Source organism: Coffea eugenioides, chromosome 3 (genome assembly GCF_003713205.1).
Source record: "Coffea eugenioides isolate CCC68of chromosome 3, Ceug_1.0, whole genome shotgun sequence".
NCBI lineage: Eukaryota > Viridiplantae > Streptophyta > Magnoliopsida > Gentianales > Rubiaceae > Coffea > Coffea eugenioides.
This window is the reverse complement of record NC_040037.1, coordinates 38,197,674-38,212,693: the sequence shown is the minus strand read 5'-3', so window position 1 is coordinate 38,212,693 and position 15,020 is coordinate 38,197,674. Positions and strand designations below refer to the sequence as shown.

Sequence of the window (15,020 nt, the reverse complement as noted above, 5' to 3'; positions counted from 1 at the left end):
GGTTTCTATTGTTGATCACATTGGCAATTTGACCAATTTGAACCTCCAAGTTTCTGTACATCCCAGCTAATTGGTCCAACCGCCCCTCAACTCGCTCGAATCTATCCGAAGTCACCTTAGCAAGTTTTTCCACCGCGATCTCCCAACTTGGTTTAGTTTCAGCTTGTGGTTGCCTTGGTTGAAATCCCGGCGGATTGGTTGGCCTTTGTTGATTGCCTTGATCTTTCCATCCAAAGTTGGGATGATTTATTCACCCCGGATTGTAAGTATTCGAATAGGGATTAGTTGGAGCATTTCGGTTGTAATTATTGACAAATTGTACCTGCTCAGAATCAACACACTCATTAATATCATGTTCACCTCCACAGAAAGAACAACAAGCTACGTGAGCATTAGATGAACTTGGGCTAACTCCACCTTGTCTACTCAATAACTTCATCACGTTATTCATTTGGGCACTCAACATAATGAGAGTGTCCATTTCGATCATACCTGCGTGACGTCTCGTATTACCTCTTTCATTGGCCCATTGGTAGTTATTTGCGGCCATTTCTTCTATCAAATTTTGAGCTTCTTGGGGTGATTTACCCATTAAAGCTCCACCTGCGACTGCATCAATAATAGTTTTAGTGGAGAAAGATAACCCATTATAAAAGGTTTGTATGATTAACCATTCCGGCAGTCCATGATGTGGACATTTCCAAAGCAAATCTCTAAACCTTTCCCATGCCTCATATAATGATTCTCCCTCCAATTGACTATAACTAGTGATATCCATTCTAAGCTTAGCAGTCTTTCCTGGTGGAAAATACTTATTTAAGAATGCTCTTGATAAATCATCCCATCCGGTGAAAGTATTAGGAGCATGAGAGTGTAGCCAAAGTTTGGCCTTATCTCTCAATGAAAATGGGAACAATCTTAGCCTTATAGCATCATCACTAACTCCATTCATTTTAATTGTATCACAAATTTCCAAGAATGTAGCTAAGTGTGTATTAGGATCTTCTACTGCATTACCTCCAAATTGAGATTGTTGAACCATTTGGATAAGTGATGGTTTAATCTCAAAGTTGTTAGCATTTACCGCAGGCCTTGCTATGCTCGTTTGAGATCCTTGTGTTCCCGGTAGAGCATAATCTCGTAGAACTCGCCTATTTGCTTCATTTTCAGCCATTTCTTCTTCAAATGGTAGTTCTATCAAAATTTCCTCTATCGGTTGCCAAATCTCTTGTTCCTCTTGCTGTTGTATGTGCCTCCTTTGTCTACGTAGTGTCCTCTCAATTTCTGGATTGAAAGGTGCGACTTCTCGAGACTCCCGGTGCATACACTACAAACAGAAATAAGGGATATTATGCAACTTCAATGGTAAAAAAACTGATTACAATATAAGATTAAATATAATCTAAAAAAAATAAAGCTGTCTAAATTAATAAAGATGATTAGGCTCTAATATTGCCGCTCCCCGGCAACGGCGCCAAAAACTTGACGGGATTTTTTTTTATCAATGCAAGTTTAATTCCGATTTTACACCCGTTGGACTGCAAGTATACAGGTCGCAATTGTAGTACAAGATGTGTATCGGGTCGATCCCACGAGGAGCAATTAAAACAATTATTAGATACTAATTTACTCTATTATTTAGACTTACAATTAATTTGAGCAGAAACTTCAGATTTTAATTCAACTACAAAAATTCTTAAATAGATAAATGCAATTTCACAATAGAAGTAGAATTCACTAAATATTAAGATCTAGGGATGTAGATTCCACATATAACACAAAAGATCTAAAACGAATGAATTTAACAATAAGAGCTCACTTGAGAAAGTGAAGCAGTCTAGCTTTTTATAATGTACTGTAAAAGTGTAAGTTTTGCTTGGGCCTGTGGCTGGATTGGCCTTCTTGACCAGAGCCTGGCCTTGCGATCAACACATTTGATATTAATACAACAAAATATGTTCTTTTATGGTTTTAACATCTTCTCTCCTTCATTTAAAATCTATTTGCAAGTAAAATGGCTTTAACATCTTCTAATTAAATGTTTATGGAACTTTATCCTTTATATCGTCTAGAAATTGAAATCATATTCATATTTGACAAATTTGCATCTTTTAAAATCTCACGGAGGTCCTTGATTTTTTTTATTTAGTCCCTGAACTATTTATGAAGTCTAATCAGTGGCAAAGCCAGAAAAAATTTTTAGTGGGGGCAAAAGCAACAGTAAAATTTTTTACCTACTCTTTTTCTAGTTTTTTAAAAAAAATATTCAGCAAGAAGTACAAAAGATGCATGTATTTCATGAAAAACATAAAAAGACAAACTCAAAATTATTAATGTAATAATAATTTTATTTCAAAAAGCAAACTAAACCATTTATAATTACTCATGACGAGTTTTCATATTTCGATAACAGTTTACAACCTTTTCATTCTGAACTTTACGAAATATATTTTTTTTAATGTAAGCAACTAAATAATCATTCATTCAAATGTCTCCCATTCTATTTCGTAACCCATTATTACTATATTCATAACTGAAAAATCCCTTTATATGATAGCTGTAACAATAAGCAAATATATGTCGAATGGCACTCTATTCATCATTACATTAACTCCAATATAAGAAACTAATCAAGGCAAATAAAAAATAAATTATAAATCAATAAAAGCACCATTTCACAAGTTAAAATATTTATCAAATAATCCATTTATTAGTTATTACATTAACTAATCAGTTTCAAATTTTTTAAAATAGTAGTAGCCTCATGCTCTAGAAATATATTTGCAAACAAATTCAAAATAATAATAATAAGTAATTGTTTAGAACCTGATTTTGATGATCACCAAAAGTTGGTGAAAAGTTTAGAAAAGAGTTGCAATGATCAGTGGCGGACCCAAAAGATCAACTGATTCTAGTGCAATCTCTGAATCGGATGAAGTGATCAAGCAGAAGAGTAGCTAGCTTGGTTGTAGAAGGAAGAATACCTCTCGGTTGTGGGGGAAAAATGGGGGACCAGAGAAGGGAAGGGAAATTAGGGACTGGGGACCAAAGGAAGTGAATGATATGATTGGTACTTGGTAATTGAAATAAAAAGATTTTTTTTAGTTTACTTCAAATAGAACTTTGTGGCCAACATATCCTTTTAGAATTTTACTTCATGAACTAACTTAGAGAACCACGCAATTCTTTTACATCTTTCATAAGAAAGCTACAAGGTACACATTTGAAGTTATATCAAAATTTTATGGGTACTACAAGAATTTAAGGGGGGCAATGGGGGCCCGTGCCCCAACCTTAGACCCGCCATTGAGTCTGATGGATTCTCTAAAGTTTTATTTTGAACTTTTTACGCCCTAAACTTTTTTGTTGTGTCAAAGTAGTCTTCTGACTTGTTGATCTGTGAAGCTCAATCTATTTATCCTTGCATATGCACTTTATCCTTACTTCTTGGAGTGAAATTCTGAAAGAATTCAGTGACAAAGAAAACTAAAGATGAAAAAAGTGAGCCACTATGTGAGATACAATTCCAAAGAAATAACCATAAATTTGTGTATCTCGTGAATGTCTCTTTTCATATTTGTTGTTCTTATAAGTTAAAGCAGTCTACCAATTCTTAGGATTCGTCTTTCCAGAAAAAAATATTTCCACTCTTCACAGTTCTATTATTTTCGATTACCAAGCTAAGCATCATATCCATAGAGAAGCAAACTCCAGAGTTTGGATATTGGTTCAATCTTCTATGCTCTTATACTTGGAATTTCCGTATCTTAATGTTTTTTTCTTTGGCTAAGATAGCATGCACTGCACTGACTGGGCAAAAGACTAGTTTGTACACACCAAAAAAAAAATAGTAAAAGGTTATTATGGTCATCTTGAGCTACCAAGATGACTTAGAATAGTCTTCCTAACCACAAGGGAGCTAAGTGAATAATCAGGAATATCAATAGATATTTTTAAATTTATCCTATATTTATACAATCAAAACTAGTAGGACTTTTCTGACGTTTGGAAGTGAAGTAGGTAACCTTCGGAAAATTCATGTGAAGTGTAAAGTAATATTTTGTGCAAAACAAAATTAAATCAATGCAAAAGGGGATTGATTAGTTAACATGTTGGTTAACCATAGTTTGAAATACGGACAAAAAATCACTAACTTATCAAACTATCTATTGAGCTGTGAAAAAGATTCAACTTCTTATTTGGGGCTCATTTGGCAGCATTGTGGGCATTTTGGATTCCGGAATTGCAATCTATATATATATATATATATATATATATATAAATCTAGTATCCAATCTTGAGTGCAAACTTCGCTAAATCCGTTCATCATACAGTGGTGGCTAGACATGCCAATGGGTAGGGTTTGGGTTGGATCTCTTTGATCCATATCCACATTCATTAAATTTAATTAGACCCAGACCCTTATGGGTCTGACAAAATAAATCCAAATCCAGACTCTCTTGGATTTGGATACCCAATGGATACGCTTGTATTATTCTAAATACAATAAAGTAAAAATATATTAAAAATATACATATTTCAAAATATATCAACACCATCCAATTTTTATTTTCAAATAATAAAATTAATATTCAAGAAGGTGGATGCAATATTATGAACTCAAAAAACAACTATTATCGACTGTTTTGATTTATTTTTAAAATTTCAACTGTATCGACGTCCAATCTTTCATTTATTTGCCTTTACTTTTTCTCGATTTTTTGAAAATGTTTGTACTAATTACAATAACAACTAGAATTAACTTGAAAAAAGAAAACAATCATGAAGTCTTACTGCATTTGCTCCAATGATCATAGAATATTAGAATATTTTATAAATTTACTAATATATATATATGTGTGTGTGTGTGTGTAATTTAATTTTATATACATGGATCTAAATAGGGTCTGGTATGGTTTTGGATTTGGATATGAATCATAGAAAACAAGATCCTACCCAAGCCCGTAACTCTTTTACAAGGTCCAGATCTGAGTAGGGTCTAGATTTGAGAAACTAAATCTAAACCCTATCCAAATACATTGGATATGGGTTGGATCTGAATAAGATCTGATCCATTGACATGTTTAGTGGTGGTTGACAACTGTAATCATAGTGTCAATAGTTGTAGTCATGGTGCCACTTTGAAAGCTTCTAATAAAAATTTGCAAGGAGATGGCATAAGAAATAGATTAAAAAATAACAATAAATAGAAAAGAAAATAAAAAGAGGTATATCTGTATATGCTGCTTTCTGGTAACTAGGTGGTTTAAACTTATGGGCATTTGGTGTTTTCACGGGCTCTATTTAACTTATGGGAAAATCGTTCAAAACGCCCCTCACATTTTCTAAAATAACTTTTGTCGTCCCTCATTTTTAAAAGTGTAATTTTACGTTCTTTACAAATTCACATTGATCAAATTTGATTCCTATCTAGGTTTCCGACTAGTTTTTGGCCGGAATTCATCACATGCCTTGCATGTGATTATTTTTTAGGGACAAAATTATCAAATCAAAATTTACATAATCCATCTATACTCCCTTATATTTCACAAAATGAATTGTTTCGTCCCTCATATTTCACAAAATGAATTGTTTCGTCCCTCATATTTCACAAAATAAAAATTTTCATCCCTCGCATTTAATAAAATGAATTTTTTCATCTCTCATTGACCATGTATACGAATAGTTTTTTTTAATTCATGTATATATCTATTTAATTTCACCTGAACAGTACGAACAGTATGTAATATATCTCTATTTGATTTCACCTAAATAAACTAATTGTAGTTGTACATATTCTATTCAAGAGATATATACATGGGTTTAAATCTAATAATTTTGTTTTAAACCCATGTATATATTTATATTTGATTTCACCATGTAAATCTATTCAATATTTGTAACCTTTTCTATTTTGGTAATAATTCATTTATTAAGTTGTGTAATAAAACCATCTGATTAATCGGTGTTAATTCATTTTTTATAGTCATGGTAACAAATTTCAATTTAAACCTAAAAATTTTACTTGCTACCTTTAAGACTAACAGTTGAATTTCTTACCTTACGATTATCTTAAAATTTGAAAGTGTCAATACTTACTTCATATGTCATATTTTCCTTTGTTTATTTTTTCTATCCAAATTTAATTCGATATAAATACTGGATAATGTTTAGAATTAAATATCTCATTTGTTTTCAATTTTCGAGTAAAAGCAATGAACATGTGTAAAAAAACTAACATTTTTTTTTAAACCTCTGTATATATCTATTTTAATTTCACTTGAACAGTACGTTTAGGTGAAATCAAATAGATATATATATTAGTTTTACAAAAAAAGTTATTCGTACACATGATCAATGAGGGATGAAAAAATTTATTTTGTAAAATATGAGGGATGAAAAAATTCATTTTGTGAAATGTGAGGGACTATGGATCGGATTATCTAAACTTTGATTTGATAATTTTGCCCTTAAAAAATGATTACAAGCAAGGCGTGTGGTGGATTCCAACCAAAAACTAGTTAGAAACCTAGAGAGGGACCAAATTTAACTAATGTGAATTTGTAAGGGTAAAAGTATATTTTTAAAAGTGAGGGACGAAAAAAATCATTTAGTAAAATATGAGGGACGTTTTGAACGATTTTCCCTTAACTTATTTAACGAAAGTTATGTATGAGGAGTATTTGTTATTTGGTTAAACCTCGAGGTTTGATTGGTAGTTTGATCAAACCTCAAGGGAGGTTAATGTAATTAACCCTTGTTTAATTGACCCCTAATAACTATACTATCCTAATTATTCTCTTTCTTATTTATAGATCACATATCGGTAAATGCACCATGAATTTTTTTTGCCCCAAATAATTCAGTTCTTGAAAAAATATTCCCAAGGTAACATAAATTGAAATATATAGCCTTTCTAATATATTTCATTGCAAATGGACTTCTAATGGATATTATTGAATGCAAATATCTACTCCTACATTTACATGCCCATCTTTATTCTTTACTCTCTTTTTTTTTTAATTGACATTACAAGAAAAATTTTATTGTACGAGGTGCACCATATCTACTTAAAAATAATAGTTATTCCAACTTCATTGTTCTGATTTAGTTTGAACACGACTTTTCCTTTCTTTCCTCCATTCTTACTAGGATATATTCTAGTACAATTAATTTTTTCAATCGACATTTTCTCTTTTTTTTTTTCAATCCCTTCATATTGAGATATATACTTATAGCTAATTTGTTTGACATTATTTTTTAGAAGATCTATAGTTATTTATTCAGGTATAAGAGTAATTTAAAAAATAGAGTATTATTAAGGAAATATTGGAAGTAAAGGGGCAAAAAAAGAAAAGGAAAGGTTGAAAAGACATATGTGAACTAAATAGGTTTTAAAGGGAATATATGATGTAAAAGTGTGTTACTATGGAAATATTTTTTGAAAACAAAGTTATTTTGGACACAAACTCAATGTGCCATTCACGCTAGTATTTGTAACGAAGTTCCATGTCATGAAGCCCTTTTTTGTATACATCCTCTATTGGTTATGGACCAACTAATTAATATCAAATGATTTAAAAAAGAATTAATATCAAATGGTTGGATGAACAAGCGATGCAGCACATACTTATCAAGAAAACATCACTATAAGTTTAATTAATTTGGATCCTTTCTCTGCCTACAAATAACAGACTACAAAAATTACTGGGAAATGTGGAGAATAGCAAGTATGCTATGAGGCAAGGCAACATATTAATACATGCATGCATACAGCCATGCAAGGTTTTCATTTGCATCACATATCATTAACAATTCCAGTCACAATACACAAATCTCTCTTGTTCTGTTCCATGCAACAAAATTGCAGATGCCTTATCCATCTGCTTATCTCCAAACGGAATAACTGAACATACATACTTTCCTATTTCTCTATGATACTATCAAAGATTAAAAAATAAATGGTTCAAAAGTTTATTAGATTCATTTTCTCTTTCTCTTTGTTTATTTTTGGCGCATAAAGGTCACTATTCCCAATCGAACAGCTTTAACTACGGGTAAATCAAGGCTATTAATTGCTTGAACCCCGCATTGAAGGCTATTATTATTATTTTTTTTGGTTAAGTTAAAATTTATTCCCAACCAGCATAATGTACGCGACAAATCATTATACTAAAGAAAAATTGACAAACAAAATCTAGCCAACAATGTTTTGACCAAATCATAACACGAGCAATCTTGAAAAGATAAAACAAATTCCAACCCATAAGGTTACAATGAAACAAGAGTATTCTCATATGTTGATCAAAACATATGGATAGAGCACACCTAGAAGAACAGCTAAGGCAGACATATAGATTGAGACAAGGAGAATTGACTTTTTGGCTGATTTGGATAATGTTTCAAAGGCTGACTTTAACCCCGCATCACAATGTTTCAAGGAGAATTGACTTTTTGGCATCGATCATGTGTAAAGAGATCAACTTACGTAGGTTGCTAAAGTAATCCTTCACATGTTCATATCTATTAGAGTACTAATTTTTGGCTTGCAAGAAACTAACTGCATTCGGATTCAATCATCTCACGTGCAATTTTGCCGCCCCGATTTACATTTTAATTCTCGTAATTGGTGGAGCAATATTTTAGCTAACGGCGGTTGAGAGGCTATATTTGCTACATAGAACTCCTGACTTTGGTTGAAAGGCCAATTTTTCACAAACCTTTTTCATCATATGCACGTCAATAAGTTCATGAACCTGCCTGGTAAAGCTGTCAGATTGACCAAATAAGGTCACAGTCGAATGTATTTTAAGAATCCATTTACAGGGCGATCTAATACACTATTTTTGAGGTAAGAATAGTACTGACTAAGGGAAGCTAAGACAAAAAGATCTTGTTTTTCTATAGATTGAATCAACGTAAACTTGAGTACAAGCCCTTGCAGCAGAATCATTATACACATTTTTATTGCATTTTCTATTTATGAGCTGAAGGTTAAGTTGGATAGCAAAGTAACACATGCCATCCAATACGGATATTCTTTAGCAAACAGGAGTATTAGAAATTAAGAATGAGTTCACATGGCTTCCCCTGGCTGGTAAACATTTCACCCAAATTTGGATGCATCAGAACCCTCAAATGATTTGCCAAACAATAAGGAAGCTTCACATACACTGTATGATGGTTTCATATTGACAAAGCTTTCATATTCTTAGTCAACTTCTTTACTTTTTGGGGTACAAACTTTGTCAAACTCCTAAAGAACCATCTTGGGGGGCAATTTCTGTAAGTAGAAAGCTTTATGTAAAAGCTACCAATTAAGGGGAAAATTCAGCACACGAAAAACAATTTCTAAGAATTCAGCGTCTGACTACTTAATTTCCTTCTGTAATTAGTAGTGTCAATTTTGAGTAACCAAATGAACTATTACATATTCACCACGTTATAGATGCATCTACACGTATCATTCTTCAAACTCCAAATTTATGTTTGGTTAGGGAACGGAACATTACCTTCTAAGTACCTAATGCTTGCCCGTAAATCACTTTACTCCTTAAGTTTTGCAAAAAACACGTCGATTCCACTCAATTCTGAAGTTTTAATTGAGGACACTTGATGCAAATTGAGAACTTTGCTTAGTTGTTTGGAGCTAGAACCCATAACCAATGCGTGCATTTTTTTTTTTTTCACAAAGAAATGATGCAAATTGGACTTGCATAATGGAGGTGATGGCAGCCAGAAAAGGGACATGAGGATGTTACATTTAGACTTATCAACCTTAAGCAACTAATGGACGTAAATGCGGCTTCCCCGATTTCGTCTCTTGTTTTCACACCCCAGGATGCAATGCACCTGCTATTGTTTTCTTACTACAGACTGTAGAATACCTATTTTCATTTATTTAATTTAGGCACTTTGTGGTCAAAATCAATGTACCAGAACTTTATCCCAATTGAATAATAAAATAGACCAAATCAACATGTCCAGGCCTATCAACCAACAACTATTTGGGCAGTTAGCCACCGCCAAAATCTTTAAGACTTGGTGGGATGAGAGGTCAATGGTTCAAATCTTACCTCCCGTCACTTGTCACTTTAAGTAGCTTCTTATAAATCCATACGTATGCGTAGTGCACTTATTTGATTCGATGGTGGTTCAATCCCCGTTCATTCCCCTCTAGGTCCAGTTGGACCCTCCATCTAGAATATATTAGAGTATGAGTTGGAGTAAATTTAGAATAGATGAGTAACAATTGACAAAAGGAAAAAAAAAAAAAAAGGTCCAAGGCTAACAAGATCCTATAATTCATTTCCCTATCCCACCAAAAGTGAAAACCACTTGTGCAGAATCTAGTCTTCCATTCTCTCCCTTCTCTCTAGAACTCTACGAGTCAAGATCTTCTTCATCTCTTCCAGAGGAGAGAAATCAAATCTGGTATTTCCCCATAGGAAAAAGTATTCTTTATAGTTTTTAGTTTCTCTTATTTGAATAAATTTTCTCCAAAGATTTCCTAATGAGAGATTCTTCCCTCTTAGGATCTCCCAGTGAGAGTTTTTTCTCTTCTAAATTGTTTTAGTGAGAGTTTTATTTTTTTCTGAATTTTTTCTTGTGAGAGTTTTTTAGCTTTTTATCTTTGTAAAATTTTAAATTTTGTGGATCTAAAATCTAGTTTCTCACATCTATAATTTCTCCACTATTATTATATCTAAATTTCACTTTGGACTTGAACTAGTTTTAATCAGATCTGATTGTTAGCAGACATACACTGATTTATTGGGTTATAGTGATTCATCCGAATGAAAGATATATAGGAGCATCAATGTTATCTTTAATTGTATTGTTTTCTTAGATCTGTTATATCTATTGATTTCAAATCTATATCTGTCTATGTCATGTTTGTTTGTTGTATTTTCTGTCATTGTTTAAATGAAATTATCTTTTCTATAAAAAAAAATTTCACTGTCCCACCTAATGCTTCAGTACCAAGATTCCAAATTGAAACAAAATTCTGATTGGGCACGAAGTAATTTTTAAACGAAATTGCACATGTCCAGCATCTAGCCACAAGCACTCATATTTTTCCAAAACTATTGTACAGTTTTTTTCCCTCTTCCCGAATCTTTTTTTTCTTAACAAAGAAATTATACAAATTGGTTTTGCAGAATGGAGGTGATGGCAGCCAGAAGAGGTATATGGTTTCCTTTTGTGTTGGAGCCTTGTATGGATTCAAGAAAATGGTTTTCCTCTAAGCAATCATATAAAACTTATAATATTTTGTAAAACAATTATTTTCATCACATTTGTACTTGATATACGCCTGTGCAACACATGCTTATAGGGCAAAGGTGGAAATGGATTATTTCATCACAATTATACATTACATTCACTTTGGCCTTTACCCCATTATCAATTTTGCCAATAACTTTGGATTTTACCTCATTATCAAGTTTCCCATCACTTTAGACTTAATACTTGGCTTAATCTGGCTTCTTACGCATAAGTGCCTGAACAATTTAATTATTTACTGCAGTTAAACGTAGGGCTATCAGTGGCGGGCTAGTCTGAGCCCGGCCCATTCTACAAGAGAAAAAGCATGCTGAGTCTAAACTTTAATTAGATTGGGCAAAATTTGAATCTAAATATTAGGGTCGAATTAAATGTGAACCGAATTTAAATCATGCTAGACTCGTGCTTGATTAAGGTCCAACTCATAAGTGAATATAACTATACACATAAAGTATAGGGTTAAAAGTAGAAAACCCCTACAAACTATTACACTAGTTATACTTTACACCCTAAAATATTTTAATAGGCATTTTACACCCTTAGTCACCTAAACAATAGCACAAAAATTAAGACTATTAGGGTCAAAATGGTGGAAAAATATGAAAATATTGAGCGACTATTGTTGCAATTTTTAAAATCTCATAATTTTCTTCAATGCATCACAACGCCATAACTTTATATAATCAACAAAATTTCACTTGAAATCTTGACAGAATTAAAATTGGGGTGGAACCCAAAATTTTTCATATGAATTAAACACAATAATTGCAACAAAGATTCAGCGTTGAGCCAAAATTAAAACCCACATATTAGTAAACAAAATATTAGACTCAGAAATTTCAATAAAACACTTAAATTATTTACTCTTCCTTGATAACAATTTTTTCTTATGTAGGCTACTTGATATATGTAGTAAAAAAGGGTTGGAGGAAGTATAATGGGGTATATTTGAATAGAAATTTTGGTACTTAGGTTATAGCACGGCAAGAGACTCAATCAAATTAATTTGCGTGCGCCTCAGGTGTTCGCACAAATATTGTTCGCCTGGCCACGCAACAGTCATTGGACAGCAAGTAATTAGATTGGTCAATGATCCAATGGGTCTACTTAATAAACAATTGAAAAGCAAACAAAATAATAAGCATGAAAGATAAAATAGCATAGAAATGATATGGTATTTGAACTGCATTAATAATTCATGGGAGGGGCTAAATCCACATCTATCCCCACTATATCTACACCCTCTCTTTAAATTTTGCTACTTTAAATTAAAAATTAATATTTTAAAGTGCTTGTGAAATGTTTGAAAATATTCTCTTCTAAATGGAAACATTTTTCCGTTCTCTTTTACTTTGTCAATATATGTTCATTGGAACTATATAGATGAAGGCATTGTTATCTAAGGAGTACATGAAGTGGGGATTTAATATGAAAGGGTGTGGATTTAGCCCCTCCCATAATTCATCTATGCAAATTGAGAAGTCAATGTTATTATCGATATCTTAATTTTGAACAACTTAGATTAAATGACAAACACCTTCCCCCCAAGATTCTTCAACAATCATAGCATATTTCAACATTTCAATCTGCCAATTGTGCAAAGAGCAAGTGAAATCAGAAGCCAATTTTTTTAAAGAATATACCACTGCACCAAAACAAATTTAATTGCCTATTTAGCCTCCTGAGTTAGAAATTTTTGCCATTCAAGTTCCACCCCCTGTACTAGTCCACCAGTACAATAGCGCATTCTTTTGTAGGGACATGAATAATTTTTGAATGGAAAATCATTCAAAATGTCACTCACATTTTGTAAAATAATTTTTTTTGCCTCTTACTTTTAAAAGTGTAATTTTACGTCCCTTAGAAATTCGCATTAGTCAAATTTGGTCCTTGACTAGTTTTTGTCGGAATCTACCATGCACGTACCTTGCACCTGATCATTTTTTAGGGCCAAAATTGTCAAATCACATTTCACATAAATCGATTTATAGTCCCTCACATTTCACAAAATAAATTTTTACATCCCTCACATTTTACAAAATAAATTTTTTTGTCACTCAAATTTCATAAAATGAATTTTTCATCCTTTATTGATCATATGTACGAATAGTTTTTTCTTATATTTGAAAATCAATGTGTATGTCTATTTGATTTTTACAAAATGAATTTTTTCATCCCTTATTGATCATATGTATGAATAGTTTTTCGTTGTTTTTGAAAATCAATGTTTATTTTTATTTGATTTCGTCTGAATAGTACGAATAGTGTGTAATGTATCTTTATCTAGTTTCACCTAAACAAACTAATTGTAGTTGTAAATGAAATCAAATAGAGATATATTACATGCTACTCATATTATTCATGTGAAATCAAATAGAGACATATACTTGGGTTTTAAAAAAAAAAAATCTATTTGCACACATGATCAATGGAAGATGAAAAAATTCATTTTGTAAAATGTTGGAACAAAAATATTCATTCTATGAAATATAAGGGACCATAAATCAGATTCTGTGAAATATGATTTGATAATTTTGCCCCTGAAAAATGATCACGTGCAATGCACGTAGTGGATTCCATCCAAAAAACTAGAAGAAAAGCTAGATAGGAACCAAATTTAACCAATGTGAATTTGTAAGGGACGTAAAATTATATTTTAAAAGTGAGAGATGAAAAAAGTCATTTTGTAAAATGTGAAGGATGTTTTAAACGATTATTCCTATTACAATCACAATGAAAATACAAATAATAATATAGTATTGGGAATATCATTAATATTTGAAATTACAATGAAAATGCCAATATTTAAAGAATAAACAGCACCCAAATTTCTAATTTGATGCATGCGACATTTGAATTGGTGTAGTTGGAATGTTATCCATCGTATTTGATGTGAGATTTCTCTTTCATCAAGGCAAAGTTGCTGAAACTTTTCGAATTGTTATGTAGGATCGTTGTGGTGTATTTTTTTTTGTTGTAAGCAAATGTTTCTTCCTTTGCAATCTTGCGAGTTTAAAATTTAGGCGTTGTAGAAATGCTTGTAGACAGGCTTGTTCTATGGTGAAATTAAATTGAGGGCTAAGATTGATACGGCAAGGAAGTTGAAAGAGATGATAAATTCCTATTTTTGTTAACGAAAATAATGAATGAACATATGCGGTAATTTGGTTGAAAGAGTGAACCGTAGGATGCTATGTTGTTATCTCTTATTATGGTCTTGTAGGAGTTTTAATTGGAGTGAAATTCTTAATTGGAGGAGTCTTAATTGGAGTAGGAAGGTGTGTAGAGGGAGGAGTCTTAATTGGAATGAAATTTCTTATTTGACGGTAATGCTAGAAAAACAGGAATAAATTAAATGGAATTCTTATATGACAGAAACCTAGTGCAGTCTTTCAAACTTGCACATGATGAATTTTATGGAATAAATTAAATATGAAATGCTAGAAGAATGGAATTGGGAATCAGAAGATGTATGAAGATTTGTCGTTGAAAACCCCTACTCAAATTTATATAGATATAGATATAGATATATGTATATCTCAAGACAAAAGAATTAATTAAAGTTACATACCATATGGTATTCAAATACTGAGGTTTGAAGTTGTGCAATACAATGTAAAGATGATCAATTAAAAGAGAACATATGTAACACCAATTCCAATTAACTTCACATTATTTATTACTTCCAACAAGGGTATGATCGACACTACGTAATCCAAATAATTATTAGTGAG

General features: G+C 32.0%; 1 non-coding gene across 1 annotated transcript; it reads left to right on the top strand.

The window, feature by feature from the left end:
• The first annotated feature begins 680 nt into the window (after nucleotides 1-680).
• Nucleotides 681-787, top strand: LOC113767284. Its single transcript, XR_003467996.1, has one exon. It is a non-coding gene; the product is annotated as a small nucleolar RNA R71 (small nucleolar RNA).
• The last annotated feature ends 14,233 nt before the right edge of the window (nucleotides 788-15,020 follow it).